Raw genomic sequence first — 15,107 nt, forward strand, 5'->3', positions numbered from 1 at the left:
TGGTGGCTCAGCCGGTAAAGAATCCACCTGCAATGCAGGAGACCTGGGTTCAATACTTGGATTGGGAAGATCCCCTGGAGGAGGGCATGGCAACCCACTTCAGTATTCTTGCCTGGAGAATCCCATGGACAGAGGAAACTGGCAGGCTGCAGTCCATGGGGTCACAAAGAGTTGGACACGACTGAGCAACTCAGCACAGCACACATATGAGTCTAACAGGCCATAGTTAACTATTCAAGTGTTTAGGACTGATATTAAATGTTTTCTTATTGTGTGTTAAATGTTGGGTTGTTGTCTTTGTTGTTTTTTTAGTCGCTAAGTCATGTAGCCCTCCAGACTCTTCTGTCCATGAGATTTTCCTGGCAAGAATACTGGAGTGGGTTGCTATTTCCTTCTCCAGGGGATCTTCCTGACTCAGGGATTGAACCCATATCTCCTGCACAACAGGCAGATTCTTTACTGCTAAACCACCAGGAAAGCTCTAAATGTTGGCTCCTAACTATTAAATGCAAACAGTAGAGTTGGTCCCCAAGTACAGAGAAGGGAGAGAGGACAGTGCACTGGGGCCAAGAAAAGCTTCAAGAATGAGGTGGGACCTCAGCTGGGTTCTAAGTGTAGGATGTTTGCAGGCAGAGAAAACTAGAACATTTCATGACATTTTCTGGGCAGATGGGAGTGCACATTTGTATCTATGTAACACTGAGCAAATATTTTAATATTGACAATTACCTAAATTGCCAGCACTTCAAGAAGAGGCATGATTATGTAAGAAACACGAGGCGCAGGCATCAGCCATGGAACATTTCAGAGTTAGTGTCATCCTCCAAACTCCAGACTGTCTTCATGGATCTTGCATTAGCTATGACTTCAGTCATTTACAGCAAAAGGTGCTTTGAAATTACAGGAGGCTTAAAATATGGTTTGTATGCTGTCATCAACTGTTTAGAGTAGGGAAATGGATTCCACAAAATCTTCTTCTCACTTCACATTTTGAAATAATGAAGTAAACCTCTCATTTCTTATAGAGACTTAAAAGGAATAAATGTTACCGAAACCATATATCTCTGTGATGCATTTAAACTTGACAGGTATCTTACCCACCAAGTAGGAAAGGTGACAAAGGGGACCTTGTCTCCAAATATTAATTTTTCACTTTTTATCTTTAGAAAACAAACCTCAGGCAACATCTCCTACTACAAAGTACATTTCCCAGCCTTGTTTGTAACTGCTGCTAAGTCACTTCAGTCGTGTCCGACTCTGTGCGACCCCATAGACGGTGATCCCATATAACCAAGTCCTGTCCAAAATGATATAAACAGAAAGGCTGAAACTTCCGAGAAGACCACCTAAGAGACAGTGAGATAAGCCTTCCTCCTTCTTCCTCTCTGTTGCCTGGAATGTGGATATAATGGCTGGAGCTCCAGCAGCCACCTTGGACAGGAGATGATCTTTTGAAGGGAAGTGGAAAATTTTAGCAACAAAATAAAGGAGAAACATAGAGATCTATGAAGATCTCATAGAGATCTTCAATGATCTATGGAGACCGTGGAATTGGTCTAGCCTGCTGATTTTCAGTTGTTTTTTATCTAATACACTTTTGTGAATTTAAGGCACTGCAAATGAATTTCTGTTGTTAGCAGTTGAACATGACATTTCCACCGATACAGATGGATAGAAATGTATAATCCACACTTTCCTAGCCTGCAGTCTACGGCCAATCACTGGGTCCTAATGGCATTTCCCTCCCAACGGGTGTCCTAGTAGAGAGGGATTTGCACCCAGCCCTGTGTTTGGCTTCCTGAAATATTTATGAAAGTCACTATTGGGTCAGTCTTATTTATCCCCCTTCTCTCGATTCTGGGTGGATCTCAAGTCTGTGGGGACAAGAAGTATATATCCTCCCATAAAGATTGAAGACCTTTATTATGACCTTTATATCAGAGACATCCATGAGCTTCCTTAGTGGCTCAGTGCTAAAGAATCCACCTGCTAATCAGAAGACACAGGTTCAATCCCTGGTCCCAGCAGATCCCACATGCCATGGAGCAGCTACACCCATGTGTCACAATTACTGAAGTCTGAGCATCCTAGAGCCAGTGCTCTGCAAAAACACAAGCCGCCACAACCAGAAGCCCACTACAGAGTAGCCACTGTTCGTCACAACTAGAGAAAAACACAAGCAGCAATGAAGAGCCAGCATAGCCAAAAATAAATTAATTAAAAAAAAAATTGAGAGACACATCCTTAGCCCAAAAGACTTGAGGTACCTTGAAGGAGTAATGATTATGTTGCCTTGACATCCTACCCAGAGAGATGAGAAAAACATTCCTCTAGAAGGCTCATTTGGCAGTTTGTTTTTTCCAAAAGTGAGAACACAAGAATATCTCTGGCCTCACATGAACTTTAAAAAAGTTTTCACGTCTCTCAAGTGGAGTCTATGTCCCCTTCCTCAATACCCACCCCCACCCCATGTTGCATTTCTAGTTCTAGGAACTGACAGTCACTCAACAGGACTGTCACTGCCCACACTTTATCCACACAACTGTTTCACTGTAAAATATCACGTGCTCCATTCAAAGGGCCTCATTACTATCAAGACAGAACCAAAATGTTGTTGTTGGGATTCATGTTCTGTGAGAGCAGGCAGGGAATATTAGAAGCAGCCATCCATTTTATAGATTAAGACACCAATGTCCAGAGAGGGTAAGTTAATTTTTCAGCTCATCAACTAGTAGCATAAAACAGGGTCTTCAGTTCAGAGCTGTGCCAGAGCCAGCTTGTGCCAGCATTCAAGGATCAATTTTGACATTTTCAGGAATTTTGCAGGTCTGTGACCATGATGGGAATATTTACACCTGGGGAATTGGCAGCCTCTCCAACTCAGGGCTTTCCTCTCCTCTCCTCCCCCTGGAAAGCTAGCTGTTACACGTTTGCCTGCACAACATTGCCTGATGTTCTCTCCTGTCTTGAGAGACGGAATGGAGGTCCCCTGGGCTCTAGGCTTTTTTCTTGGTTCTTGTCAGCCAGATATCCTGCCCTCAACAGGGTACAGTTCCTACAACATAGGGCTTCCCATCTAAGCTTCCCTCCAAAATCTGTGTCTCATAGTCACCTGAAGATCAATATATTCAAAATAAAATGCTTAATTTCCCAGCTGCCTCCTCCAGCTTGCTCTCACCTCAACACCATGCACTACTATTCCCCCAAAGATTCACAATGGAAAACAGGGAGGCATCCGTGATTATTCCTTTCTTTTCCCCATATTGTGGATTAAATTGTGCCCCCCTAAAGATATGTTGAGAAGTCCTAACCCCTGGTACCTGTGAAAGTGACCTTATTAGGAACAGAATCTTTGTAGATGTAATTAAGATGTAAGTCGAGACCATACTTGTAAAATACTTAATGAACAGAAGCCTCAATCAAATGGAGTCGGGAGACCAGAAAGGGAAGCTCTGACGCCCTGTGACAAGAGCAGACCCGAACAGGAGGAAGAGTGACTCTCCTCTTTCCTGGGGAGGACTCAGCCAGTGAAAAGCCATGGATTCTTTGCTTGCTATAACTCTCCGATGTTCCTCTCCTTCTCTATAAAAGCACTTTCCTTCCCTTGCACTTGGCTCGGCATAGTTGCAGAACTGCAACTCTCTGCTGATCCTGAATAAACCCATCTTTTTGGAGACACGTCTGGCAGTCTATTTGTGTCAGGTTGACATGCTGCTGCTGCTGCTGCTAAGTCATTTCAGTCGTGTCCGACTCTGTGTGACCCCATAGACGGAAGCCCACCAGGCTCCCCCGTCCCTGGGATTCTCCAGGCAAGAACACTGGAGTGGGTTGACATGCTAGAGCAGGGTAAATCCTTCGTCCAATATGAGTGTGTCATTATAAGAAGAGAAGAAGAGACAAAGAGAAACATGGGAGAGATGCCATATAATGATTGAGGCAGAGATTAGAACAATGTGTCTGCAAAGCTAAGGAGCATCCAGGCCTGCCAGCAACCACAAAAGCCAAGAGAACAGCACGGAGTAGATTGTCCCCTAGAGCTTCAGAGAGAGCATGGCCAGACAACACCTTGATTTCAGGTGTCTAGCTTGCAAAACTGTGTGAGAATAAATTTCTGTTGTTGGTAAGCCACCTAATTTGTGATCGTTCGTTACTTGTCCTAGGAAACTAACACATCTCACAGTCTCTAGCCTTGTCATGTTTTTTTCCCACCAGCAAGACCCATCAATTATGTTTCCAAATAGAACTCAAATCTGTCTGCTTCACTGCTGCCACAGTAATTCAGACCACTCTCATCATCAGCATGCAACCATCTCCTACCTGGCCCATACTTGACCACTCCAGTTCATTCAGAAGGATCCACATAAAACCTCGGATCATATTACTCTCTGCTCAAACATCTGGTTCCCATTGCTCTTAGCATAGCCTCTGTGTCTTAACATGGCTCACAAGATGCTACCTGAGCTCCTAATCTTTAAAGCCTCACCTTCTCCCTCTATGCTCTAGCTATTGTTTATCTTTTATTTATTTATTTTTAGTTCTTCAAATTTGGCAAGTTCTTTTTCATCTCAGGACCTTTGCCAGAAGTAGTCTGCCTGGGGACTTTCCACAGACTTCCTCCTGATTATTACCTTTCTAATTGTCTTCTCCTTCTCCCCTTTAGGTCTATAAAACCTTTCCCTCCATCTCTGCTTTTTTCTTTCTCTGATAGGTTGAATTTTCAAAGATGATCATAAATAAGATCCACATATCACCCACCTTTCAATGGCCCAAGACACTGCGCTCTGAAGGCAGTCCAAATATCCTCAAAAGAGCGCCCCCAGGAGAAATAAGCTGGACCACCATGCCATCATCAAGTTCCTCTTGAACTCCGAGTCAACCATGAAGGAGATAGAAGGCAACAGCTCGCTTATGTTCACTGAATGTCAAGGCCAGTAGGCACCAGATCAAACAGGCTGTGCAGATGCTTTATGACCATGATGTGGCCAAGGTCAACGTTGATTAGGCCTGATGGAGAGAAGACATGTTCAATTGGCTCCCGTCTACAATTCTTCGGATATTGCCAACAAAACTGGGATCATCTGAGTTCAGCTAACTAAATATAAATTTTTTCACCATTAAAAAAACGTGACCATAATGGTAATTCCTTCCCACAAACTCTGTACAGTGTGAATTTGCCATTCCCATCCACACCATGAAATAGAATTCAGTTTCCTTTCACCTAAATCTAGGCTGACCTTACGATTCACTCATAACCAAGAAGAAATTGTTAAAAGTTCTGTTGTGTGACTCTCCAGTCCAAGGCCAAAAAGGCCATGAAGCTTCTACCTAATTTTCTTGAGATGCTTATCCTAGGGGTATCTGGCCCCTATGTTGTGTGTGTGTCTGTGTGTATGTCTCTGTGTGTGTGTGTTAGTCCCTCAGTCATGTCCAGTTCTTTGTGACCGCATGGACTGCAGCCCCACCAGGCTCCTCTGTCCATGGGATTTTCCAGAGTGGGTTGCCATTGCTTTCTCTGGGGGATCTGCACAACCCAGGATTGAACCCAGGTCTCTTGCATTGCTGGCAGATTCTTTAATGTCTGAGCCACCAGGGAAGCAGACCCTATATGTAGGAAACCCAAATGCCTTGAGACCACCAGGCTGAAAACACCATGCCTGGTCACTCCAGTTGACAGTCCCTTGCGAGCTCAGTCTTTTAGCCACTCCTTCTTCCAGACATGTGAGTTCAGCTGTTGGGATCCTTTACAGCATCCCACTCACCAGCTGAGTCCCACGGAGTGACTTCGGCAGCTCCGGAAGGAGTAGAAGAACCACGCAGTCACACCCTGACTCTGAATTCCTGACCCACAGAATCCACGAGATATAATCAAGCAGCTGTTTTAAACCATTAAGTTTGGGGGTAGTTAGTTATCCACAGTAGCTACTCACAACTCACAAATGTTGACTTACTGGACTGACAGCTCCGAGAGACCAGAAGCTCCGTGAGGGCAGGTGGCACCTCAGCAGCTAAGATAGGATGCACAGTGTGGTGGGCGTTCAATAAAGGTAAGAGGACCCCAAAGCCTTAGTGCTCAGATTTCTGGGCTACCCTGCACTGAGGGGCACAAGGGAGGAGCTCTTGTCTTAGCCACTTGTAATGGAACCTGACATTTGCAATTTCAGGCATGAGGAAATAACTTAGAACTAATTTCTTTCAGGCTTCTAAGCTGACCAGTCTTATTTAGCACCTTCAGCTGAAGTGACAAAATGTATTATAAGCTCTATTAATATCTTTCAGGAGCTGAAGTAATTTGGTAATTCTAAACGTCAGAAAGTAGCTTCATATTAAAGCTGAAAAAAAGGCTGTGATTAAAAGGACACTATCCAATATCAGTAAGAGATAAACACTATTTTTTATTTTTTTCACCATCCATTTAAATAAACTCATTAACCCACGTGATGATGTTTCTGCCAGTAGATATTGAAGAAATTTACAATAGTTGAACTGACCTACATTCACCTTAAACAAAATAGAACAGGAAGTACCAGCTTCATTTACATAATTGTTTTGGATTCCCCAGACAGAAATAATTTCCAGGGTTGTCTTGTCTGAACATAATCTGCAACTTAAACTGGAGGCTTCATTCTTTTTTTTCTTTCAACTTCCTTATGATAAGAATCCTAACTGTCTCATGATGTTAAATCTTGCCTGAAATGTTTTATGCATAGCCTGGTCTTTTGTTTCAAGATGACTCTGACCACTGTAAAATTAGAATGTGAACATGACACCTCTTTATTTCCTCAGAAGGAAATTTCCTCTTTATTACCTTCTCTGAAGGGTATGTGGGAATGCCACCAACCACTAGTTCTTCTCTCAGCTAAGTTTCAAAATATTTTCTTATACAGTATTCTTACATAGGTACTTAAAAAATCTGGGATTAAATTATTCAATGAAGGCCACTCAGAAGGTAGATCATATATTAACAGTTATAAATTCATTACTTTGATTTTCCCTTTGAGAGAAATGATTCATCTCACATACACAGCCTCTCATGTACTTAAAAGTAGTCTGTAATTGTGAGGCTGCTTTATAAAACTCTTTTGAACCTTCTAAGAATTAGTTCTCAGAGATGGTTTAAATTAGTGCATAAGTCAGGATGGGTTAGGCTATCATATTAACAAATATCCCCTAAATCTTAGTTAATTATTTCCTGCTTATGTTACATGACCAATTTGAATTGATGTTTGTGGTGGGGGGAGTTGTCCTCTGATTTCTGTAGTCACTCGTGGACCTAAGCTTGACAGAGTTCCCATCTTTGACATGTTTCTAAGATAACAAAGACAGAAAAAAGGACACTTAGTAAATTGTGCACTGTCTTTTAATGCTGCTGCCTGAAAGTGATACATATCTCATGTCCTCATGCTTTGTTGGCCAAAGCAAATTACATGGTCATGCCAATTTGCAAAGAGTTCAAAAAAGTGTAAGCCCTTCATGAGACAAAGAACCAGCATGTCTGTGCACAGTTGCAACGACTACCAAAAACTAGAAGGCGACCTGGGACCTCACAAACAACCAGGCAATTTCTTGTCATGAGGGAACAAAAAGTCCAGACTTTCTCACTATCACAAGCCAAATGCCCAGGGGAAGGCAACTGAAATAAAGGAGAGTTTCAGAATAAATAGAACCTCTTGGAAAGAAATAATTGATTTGTGTTTTCACTGTGTGTGCACTGCCGAAGGATTGATGCTTTTGAACTGTAAAGTTGGGGAAAACTTCTGGGAGTCCCTTTGACTGCAAGGAGATCAAACCAGTCAATCGTAAAGAGAATCAATCCTGAATATTCATTAGAAGGACTAATGCTGAAGCTCCAGTACTTTGGCCACCTGATGTGAAGATCTGACTCACTAGAAAAGACCCTGATGCTGGGAAAGACTGAAGGCAGGAGGAGAAGTGATGACAGAGGATGAGATGGTTGGATGGCATCGCTGACTCAATGGACATGAGTTTGAGCCAGCTCCAGGAGGTGGTTAAGGACAGCGAAACCTGGCGTGCTGCAGTCCATGGGGTCACAAAGAGCTGGACACAACTGAGCGACTGAACAACAACAGAGTCTGCATAGGAGGAAAGTGCTCTGTGTCTGCAGAGTTGACTACTACGGAGTGCTGGACGGTAGACAACACTCTTAAAGAGGAAATGTTTAGGGCCTCGCAACCTAAAATGTGGTACCAGCAGCATGAGCATCTCGAAATGTAGACTCTCAGGCCCTATCTCAGCTCTATCAAATCAAAATTTGATTTTAACAAAATGGTTAGGTGATCCATGTACACATTAATATTTGAGAAGCACTGGACTGATTAGGACATCTGGGGTATGCCCACGAAATCAATGACATACTATGCTTGAAATTATATGATTGAAATTAAAATTTCCATTTTAAAAGTTTTGATTTTTAAATTATCATAGGGCTCAAGACTCAAAAAAAATGTACAGCATTGAATCATAGAAGCAAAACCGGCTACACTTAAGAATTTTATCTGCATAGCATCTTGCTTATAAGGTGGGCCTCATTGGACTGGCATCTTATTAATATTTTTCCAGTCTTGAAGGGAATGGCAGTCCTTAGTGGACTTCAAGGGGAGGTCAAAATGCATCGCACAGATGCACAACTTATACATAATGCTAAACAGCAAAGAAGTTCAGGTTTTCCCCCACAATTTGCCAAAAGTGAAAGTAGCTCAGTAGTGTCCGACTCTTTGCGACCCCATGGACTATGCAGTCCATGGAGTTCTCCAGGCCAGAATACTGGAGTGGGTAACCTTTCCCTTCTCCAGGGGATCTACCCAACCTAGGGATCAAACCCAGGTCTCCCACATCGCAGCCGAGCCACCAGGGAAGCCCAGTCATCAAATCTACAGAGTCAAACTACTGCTCCCAAACTGTAAGGAATCATACTGACAGGAAACTGACAGTATCATAGCCTATCTCACATTCCGCCTATTTTGGGGAGAGGGTCTTATTCTCATGTATGTGAAAGACATCTTATTACTAACAAAGCAGTACATATCACGGAGAAGGCAATGGCAATGCCTAGAAAATCCCATGGATGGAGGAGCCTGGTAGGCTGCAGTCCGTGGGGTCGCTAAGGGTTGGACACGACTGAGCGACTTCACTTTCACTTTTCACTTTCACACATTGGAGAAGGAAATGGCAACCCACTCCAGTGTTCTTGCCTGGAGAATCCCAGGAACGGGGGAACCTGGTGGGCTTCCATCTATGGGGTCACACAGAGTCGGACACGACTGAAGTGACTTAGCAGCAGCAGCAGCAGTACATACCAGAGGTGATAGTCATCATTTATGGGTTTTTTTCTTTCCTAAATATAAGACTATTTCCAAAAAGAGTGAAACAGAATGACTAAAGTGAAATAAAAAGAAATGGCTGCACAAAAGGATTTCCTCCCTGAATCGAGGGGTCGGGGTGGTTTTAGGAGGTTTCAGACTACATAATCCCAACAACCTAGGAAAGTTAAACCTGACTTGAGGCTCAACAATAATGCCTCAATTTGTTTAATGCTTGTTGTGAAAATAATTTCACTCTACATAAATTTCTTAATGTAATCACCGCCTGGGGAGAAGAAGATACAAGCAAATTGTCACACATTTTGCGGTTCTATATAATATAAATAAGCAAAATTTATCCACCAGTTTTATGATGCATTTTCCTTTAAACATGGCTCCATCTCAAAATTACTGCAGCAAGATACTGAAAACACTAATGAGAAACATAAAACATGTGCAGATAAGCTACAAAAATGCTTCTGTATTCAGAGTCACCAAGAGATGCCTCAGTTAGCCTTATAATTTAGATATCTTGACATAGTTTTATTTCCAAGTGTTGGTGGTAATTTTTCTGCTACCCTTAAAATAAGAAGTTTCATCATCAGTAGCTACATTAAGCTTAGCTAGTGTTACAGTGTTGCTTCTGGACTTGGTTCCATAAAAAAAATCCTCTTTCACAGGAAAGTAAATCATGTTGCCTAACTGAAATTTGAGATACTGGACTCAGCAGAACTCAGAGAAAATCCATTTGTTCTTCTGGGATTTTTTTAACCACAAGTTTTTCAGAAATACACTCACAGACATAGAAAACTAACTTATGGTTATCAAAGGCAAGGAGAGGGACAAATTAGGGGTTTAGGATGAACAGATACACACTACTATAGAAAAAGATAAACAACAAGGGCCTACTCTATAGCAGGGGGAACTATATTCAAGTGTTTGTAGTAACCTGTAATGGAAACGAATATTAAAAAGATATATGTGCGTATTTATATATAGAGAGTACATATACATATATGACTCATTTTGCTGTACACCTGAAACTAACAAAACGTAAATCAATTCTTCTTCAAATTTTTAAAGTGAATTTTTGACATCTGACCCTCTCAACAAGTGAATTTTGCTATAACAGAGTTGTTTTTCAGTACAATTTTGGGTGTTATAATGCTCTTAATATAGTTATGTAGCCAGGTGGTGCAGGGCTTCTCACAAAACCAGAAAAGCTCCTATCTCCCCTTCTTTTTTTTCCCAGTCCTACTTTCAATGACTGTTTTCTCCAAATCACTAAGGAAACTATTGCAGACCATTAAAAGGCTATTAAAAAGCCCAAAGCAACTGCCCAAGGACAGGAAAATGCACTGGCTCTCTTAGAACTTGGGAAAGAGCCTGCAGATCATTGCCACTGAGTTGACCTCAGAAGATTTTCTTCTCACAGTGTAATGCATAGCAGCCATTGTTCAGTGGTCAACAGAAACCCACAGGCTGTCTTTAGGTCTGTCATGATCTGTGCGAGGGCTGGAAAAGAATTTCCAGACAAGAGGTGGAATTTAGAGCTGGGACGCTGTTAGAACTGCAGGCTGGATCCAGGGATAGCAGAAGCCTTTCGAGGGCTATGTGTGTGTGTTAAGTCGCTTCTGTCGTGTCCAACTCTTTGCGATGCTATGGACTGTAGCCCATCAGGTTCCTCTGTCCATGGGATTCTCCAGGCAAGAATACTGGAGTGGATTGCTGTGCCCTCCTCCAGGGGATCTTCCCAACCGAGGTATCGAACCTACATCTCTTATGTGTCCTGCGTTGGCGGGCGGATTCTTTACCACTGGTGCCAACTGGGAAGCCCAAGGTGGCTATAGCCTCATGACAGAGAGGTGTTTTACCTCATATGGGGTCAGGGAACTGGCCAGTTTAGATCTGGAGGTTCACTGCAACAGTTGCTATGGGGCTTGTTCCATTCCAGAGATTTTCGTCCTGTGACCCTGGTATAGGACTCCCACACTCATGACCTTGGTATAGGGCTCCACAGGTCTCTGCATTTCCTGTGGTATTTTCTGCCCTGGTAGAGTGTCTTTGCAAAATCTTATCTTACTCTTTTTTAAGTTATAATGAGCTCTTAGCCAGAACCACTTACATAATAAAGTTTCACCATCCTTATTATCATCAAACAGAATTAATTAATTGCTCAGATGCCAAAATTAATGTGCAGGGCAACTTGTCTTTTGCTATTCAGAAGTGGTTTTATTTAGTTTATATTCTCTTTTAATGAGTTAAGGATATTCTTTTTATTCTTTTCCATAACTCCTTCACTGAGGACTATTTACATTCTTTAAAATTTTTACATCTAAATAATGAAATCATGCTTTTCTGTGACTGCATTATATTATTTCCTACACTTGTTGTGCATCTTCCTAGCACGTCACATTTGTTCAGTGTTGCCTAATGAAACTTCACTCACTTATTCAATACATACCAGCCACTTCTCTAATTGCATAAGGTACTGGAGTGAACAACGTGTTATGGAAACACCCGTCCATGTGCCCAACACACAGTGAGGCACACCAATACCCAACGACGGCATCTGGAGCAGAGAAAGGTCTATCGAGGGCCCCGAAAGGAGACGGGGGACTCATGCCTTAAAAACCCCAAACTCCCTGGACCCTTTCAGCAAAGCCCCTTCCTAGGAAAGCTGAGGGAGGGGCATGGTTAGTTGCTGCAAACTTTTTGGTGTCAGAGCCTTTGTTCGTTGTTTTTTTTTTTTTTTTTAAGAACCTTTTTTTTGTCTTTATTTAATTTCGGACACGACTGAGCGACTGAACTGAACTGAATTTGTTACAATATTATTTCTGTTTTACGTTTTGGTTTTTTGACCAGGAGGCATGTGGGATTTTAGCTCCCTGACCAGGGATTGAATCCCTACCCTCCGCATAGAGAGTGAAGTCGCTCAGTTTTGTCCAACTCTTTTCGACCCCATGGACTGTAGCCCACCAGGCTCCTCTGTCCATGGGGTTTTCCAGGCAAGAGTACTGGAGTGGGCTGCCATTTCCTTCTCCAGCGGATCTTCCCAACCCAGGGATAGAACCCAGGTCTCCTGTATTTCAGACAGATGCTTTATTGTTTCTGGGCCACCAGGGAAACCCCAGTATAGAGAGGCAAAATCTTAACCTCTAGACTGCCAAGGAAGTCCCAGAGCCTTTGTTCTTGAGGTCAGCTCATAGTCAGGTAGGAGATTCCTACAAACCACCACCAAACAAATGTTATTCTCTGTTCTGACAAGAAAGGGACAGGTCCCAAGGCACCCTCCAAGGTCCAGTTTCTTGCTAAGAGGAGGGAGATCTCATTGGTGGCTCCCTCAGGGCCGGGTCAGCTGTCATCACTGAGGGAGCCAAGGACCCAGGACTCCACTGGTCCTGCAAGCTCCTCAGGCTTCTGTACAGCAAGGGGCAGGCCCCACAGACTGTGTCCTATGCAGATGGCCACTGCCATTAGGTCACAGAGACGGGGACGGGGGAGAGGGTCACTACTGCCTCAAGGCCTGGTCGTCCAGGGGGCAACCTTGGCGAGGGCTCTGGAGCTCTGAAGGACACAGCCCCAGCCTGTTCCTTGGGCCCCCCAGCTCACCCGCTGGCCCAAGGCCAGGTAAGCCACAGGGCTCCAGGTAGAAGGCTGAAATTTGCCTCTCACCTCGCTCTCCTCCTGACAACCACCACTTGGTCCACGGGTTGGCTGAATAGGCCCACTAACGGTTGCTCACTGACAGTTGGTTGCTTGTCGAAGGGGCCTGCTGCAGCGCCAACCAATGCTGAACAGGACCACTCAGTTCAGTTCAGTTCAGTTCAGTCGCTCAGTCGTGTCCGACTCTTTGCGACCCCATGAATCACAGCACGCCAGGCCTCCCTGTCCATCACCAACTCCCAGAGTTCACTCAAACTCATGTCCATCGAGCTGGTGATGCTGTCCAGCCATCTTATTCTCTGTCGTCCCTGTCTCCTCCCGCCTCCAATCCCTCCCAGCATCAGAGTCTTTCCCAGTGAGTCAACTCGTCGCATGAGGTGGCCAAAGTATTGGAGTTTCAGTTTTAGCATCAGTCCTTCCAATGAACACCCAGGACTGATCTCCTCTAGAATGGACTGGTTGGATCTCCTTGCAGTCCAAGGGACTCTCAAGAGTCTTCTCCAGCACGACAGTTCAAAAGTTCTTCGGCGATCAGCTTTTTTCACAGTCCAACTCTCACATCCATACATGACTACAGGAAAAACCATAGCCTTGACTAGATGGACCTTTGTTGGCAAAGTCATGTCTCTGCTCTTTAATATGCTATCTAGGTTGGTCATAACTTTCCTTCCAAGGAGTAAGTATCTTTTAATTTCATGGCTGTAATCAGCATCCACAGTGATTTTGGAGCCCCCAAAAATAAAGTCTGATACTGCTTCCACTGTTTCCCCATCTATTTCCCATGAAGTGATGGGACCAGATGCCATGATCTTCGTTTTTTGAATGCTGGGACCACTAACGGTCGCTTATTGACAATTACTCGCTTGGGGGAAGGACCCACTGCCACGCAGACCAATGGCTGCACAACCGTTGGTGATCTCAAGTAACCGTTGTCTAGTAATGGGGTGCAGGGTAAGGTTGCCGCAGCAACAGCCAGGCAGAGGGGCTGCTTAGGGCCTAGGCTCTAATTACAAAAGCAGAGAAAAATCCCTACCCTCAAGAGACTTAAATTATTTATAAGTTGTTTCAGTTTTTGGTAATTTTTAAAAAATATTTATGTAGCTGTAGTCGTGGCACACAGGATCTCCAATCGTCCTTGCTGCACGCGGGATCTTTTTACCCACACGTTTCAGCTGCAGGATGTAGGAACTTTCATTGCAGCACTCGGTATATTTGAGTTGCAGCATGCGAACTCTTAGTGGGATCTAGTTCCCTGACTAGGGATTGAAACTGCACCCCCTGAATTGGGAGCACAGACCACCTGGACCACCAGGAAAGTTCCCAGGTGATGTTTTAAAATAAAAACTCCAGCTTATGACACAAATGTATTTGGCCTCTTTATCCATATATCTGAGTTACAGCCAGCATTTAGAAATAACACTTCAGTTCAGTTCAGTCGCTCAGTCGTGTCCAACTCTTTGCGAAATAACACTTATCAACTATTTATTTGGTGACTGAAGTGACTTAGCAGCAGCAGCAGCAGCCTGGCAATGTGCTTATCATTTTACATTTTGTTAACTTAATACAAAAGCTCCAGAAGGAGGTACTGTCATGATCCGTAGTTTACAAATAGAACACTGAGGCTCTCAGAGATTAGTTAAGGAGAAGATCAAAGATTTGATTTTTCTTGGCTTTCAACAACCATTTCGTATTCTAGATGATGCTTGACACACGTGATAAGTAGAAGAATGAACACACATGTGTTTTGCTGATTCAGCTTGCCATTAAAAAACAACTTAAAAAAAACCAAAAGCAACAACTTGATGACCCAAGACCAATCTACCCATTTTGTGGAGAGAAAAGATGGGAAGGGTGATAGGGAAATTAATTTTTTTTTTCAGTAAGTTTAGGTAGATGATTTTTATCAGTGTTTGTTTATTACTGCACGTGGTTGCCTTATCAGGTAAGAAACTGGGCATAGATATCAATTCCCTCCACTCTGGGGCCTCAAATGCCTCTGGGATTCAAGCGGTTCAGTAAAGTGTTGGAGAAGAGTTCCCTCAGAGTTCCAAGAATCAGAGGAACCTTGAGAGGTGATTGTTAACAAGGGGCAGTCGGAGCCCAGGGAGAAGGACAAAACCAGAG

This window comes from Moschus berezovskii, chromosome 15 (genome assembly GCF_049115385.1).
Source record: "Moschus berezovskii isolate FMDL1 chromosome 15, NW_MosBer_1.0, whole genome shotgun sequence".
In the NCBI taxonomy this organism is placed as follows: Eukaryota; Metazoa; Chordata; class Mammalia; order Artiodactyla; family Moschidae; genus Moschus; species Moschus berezovskii.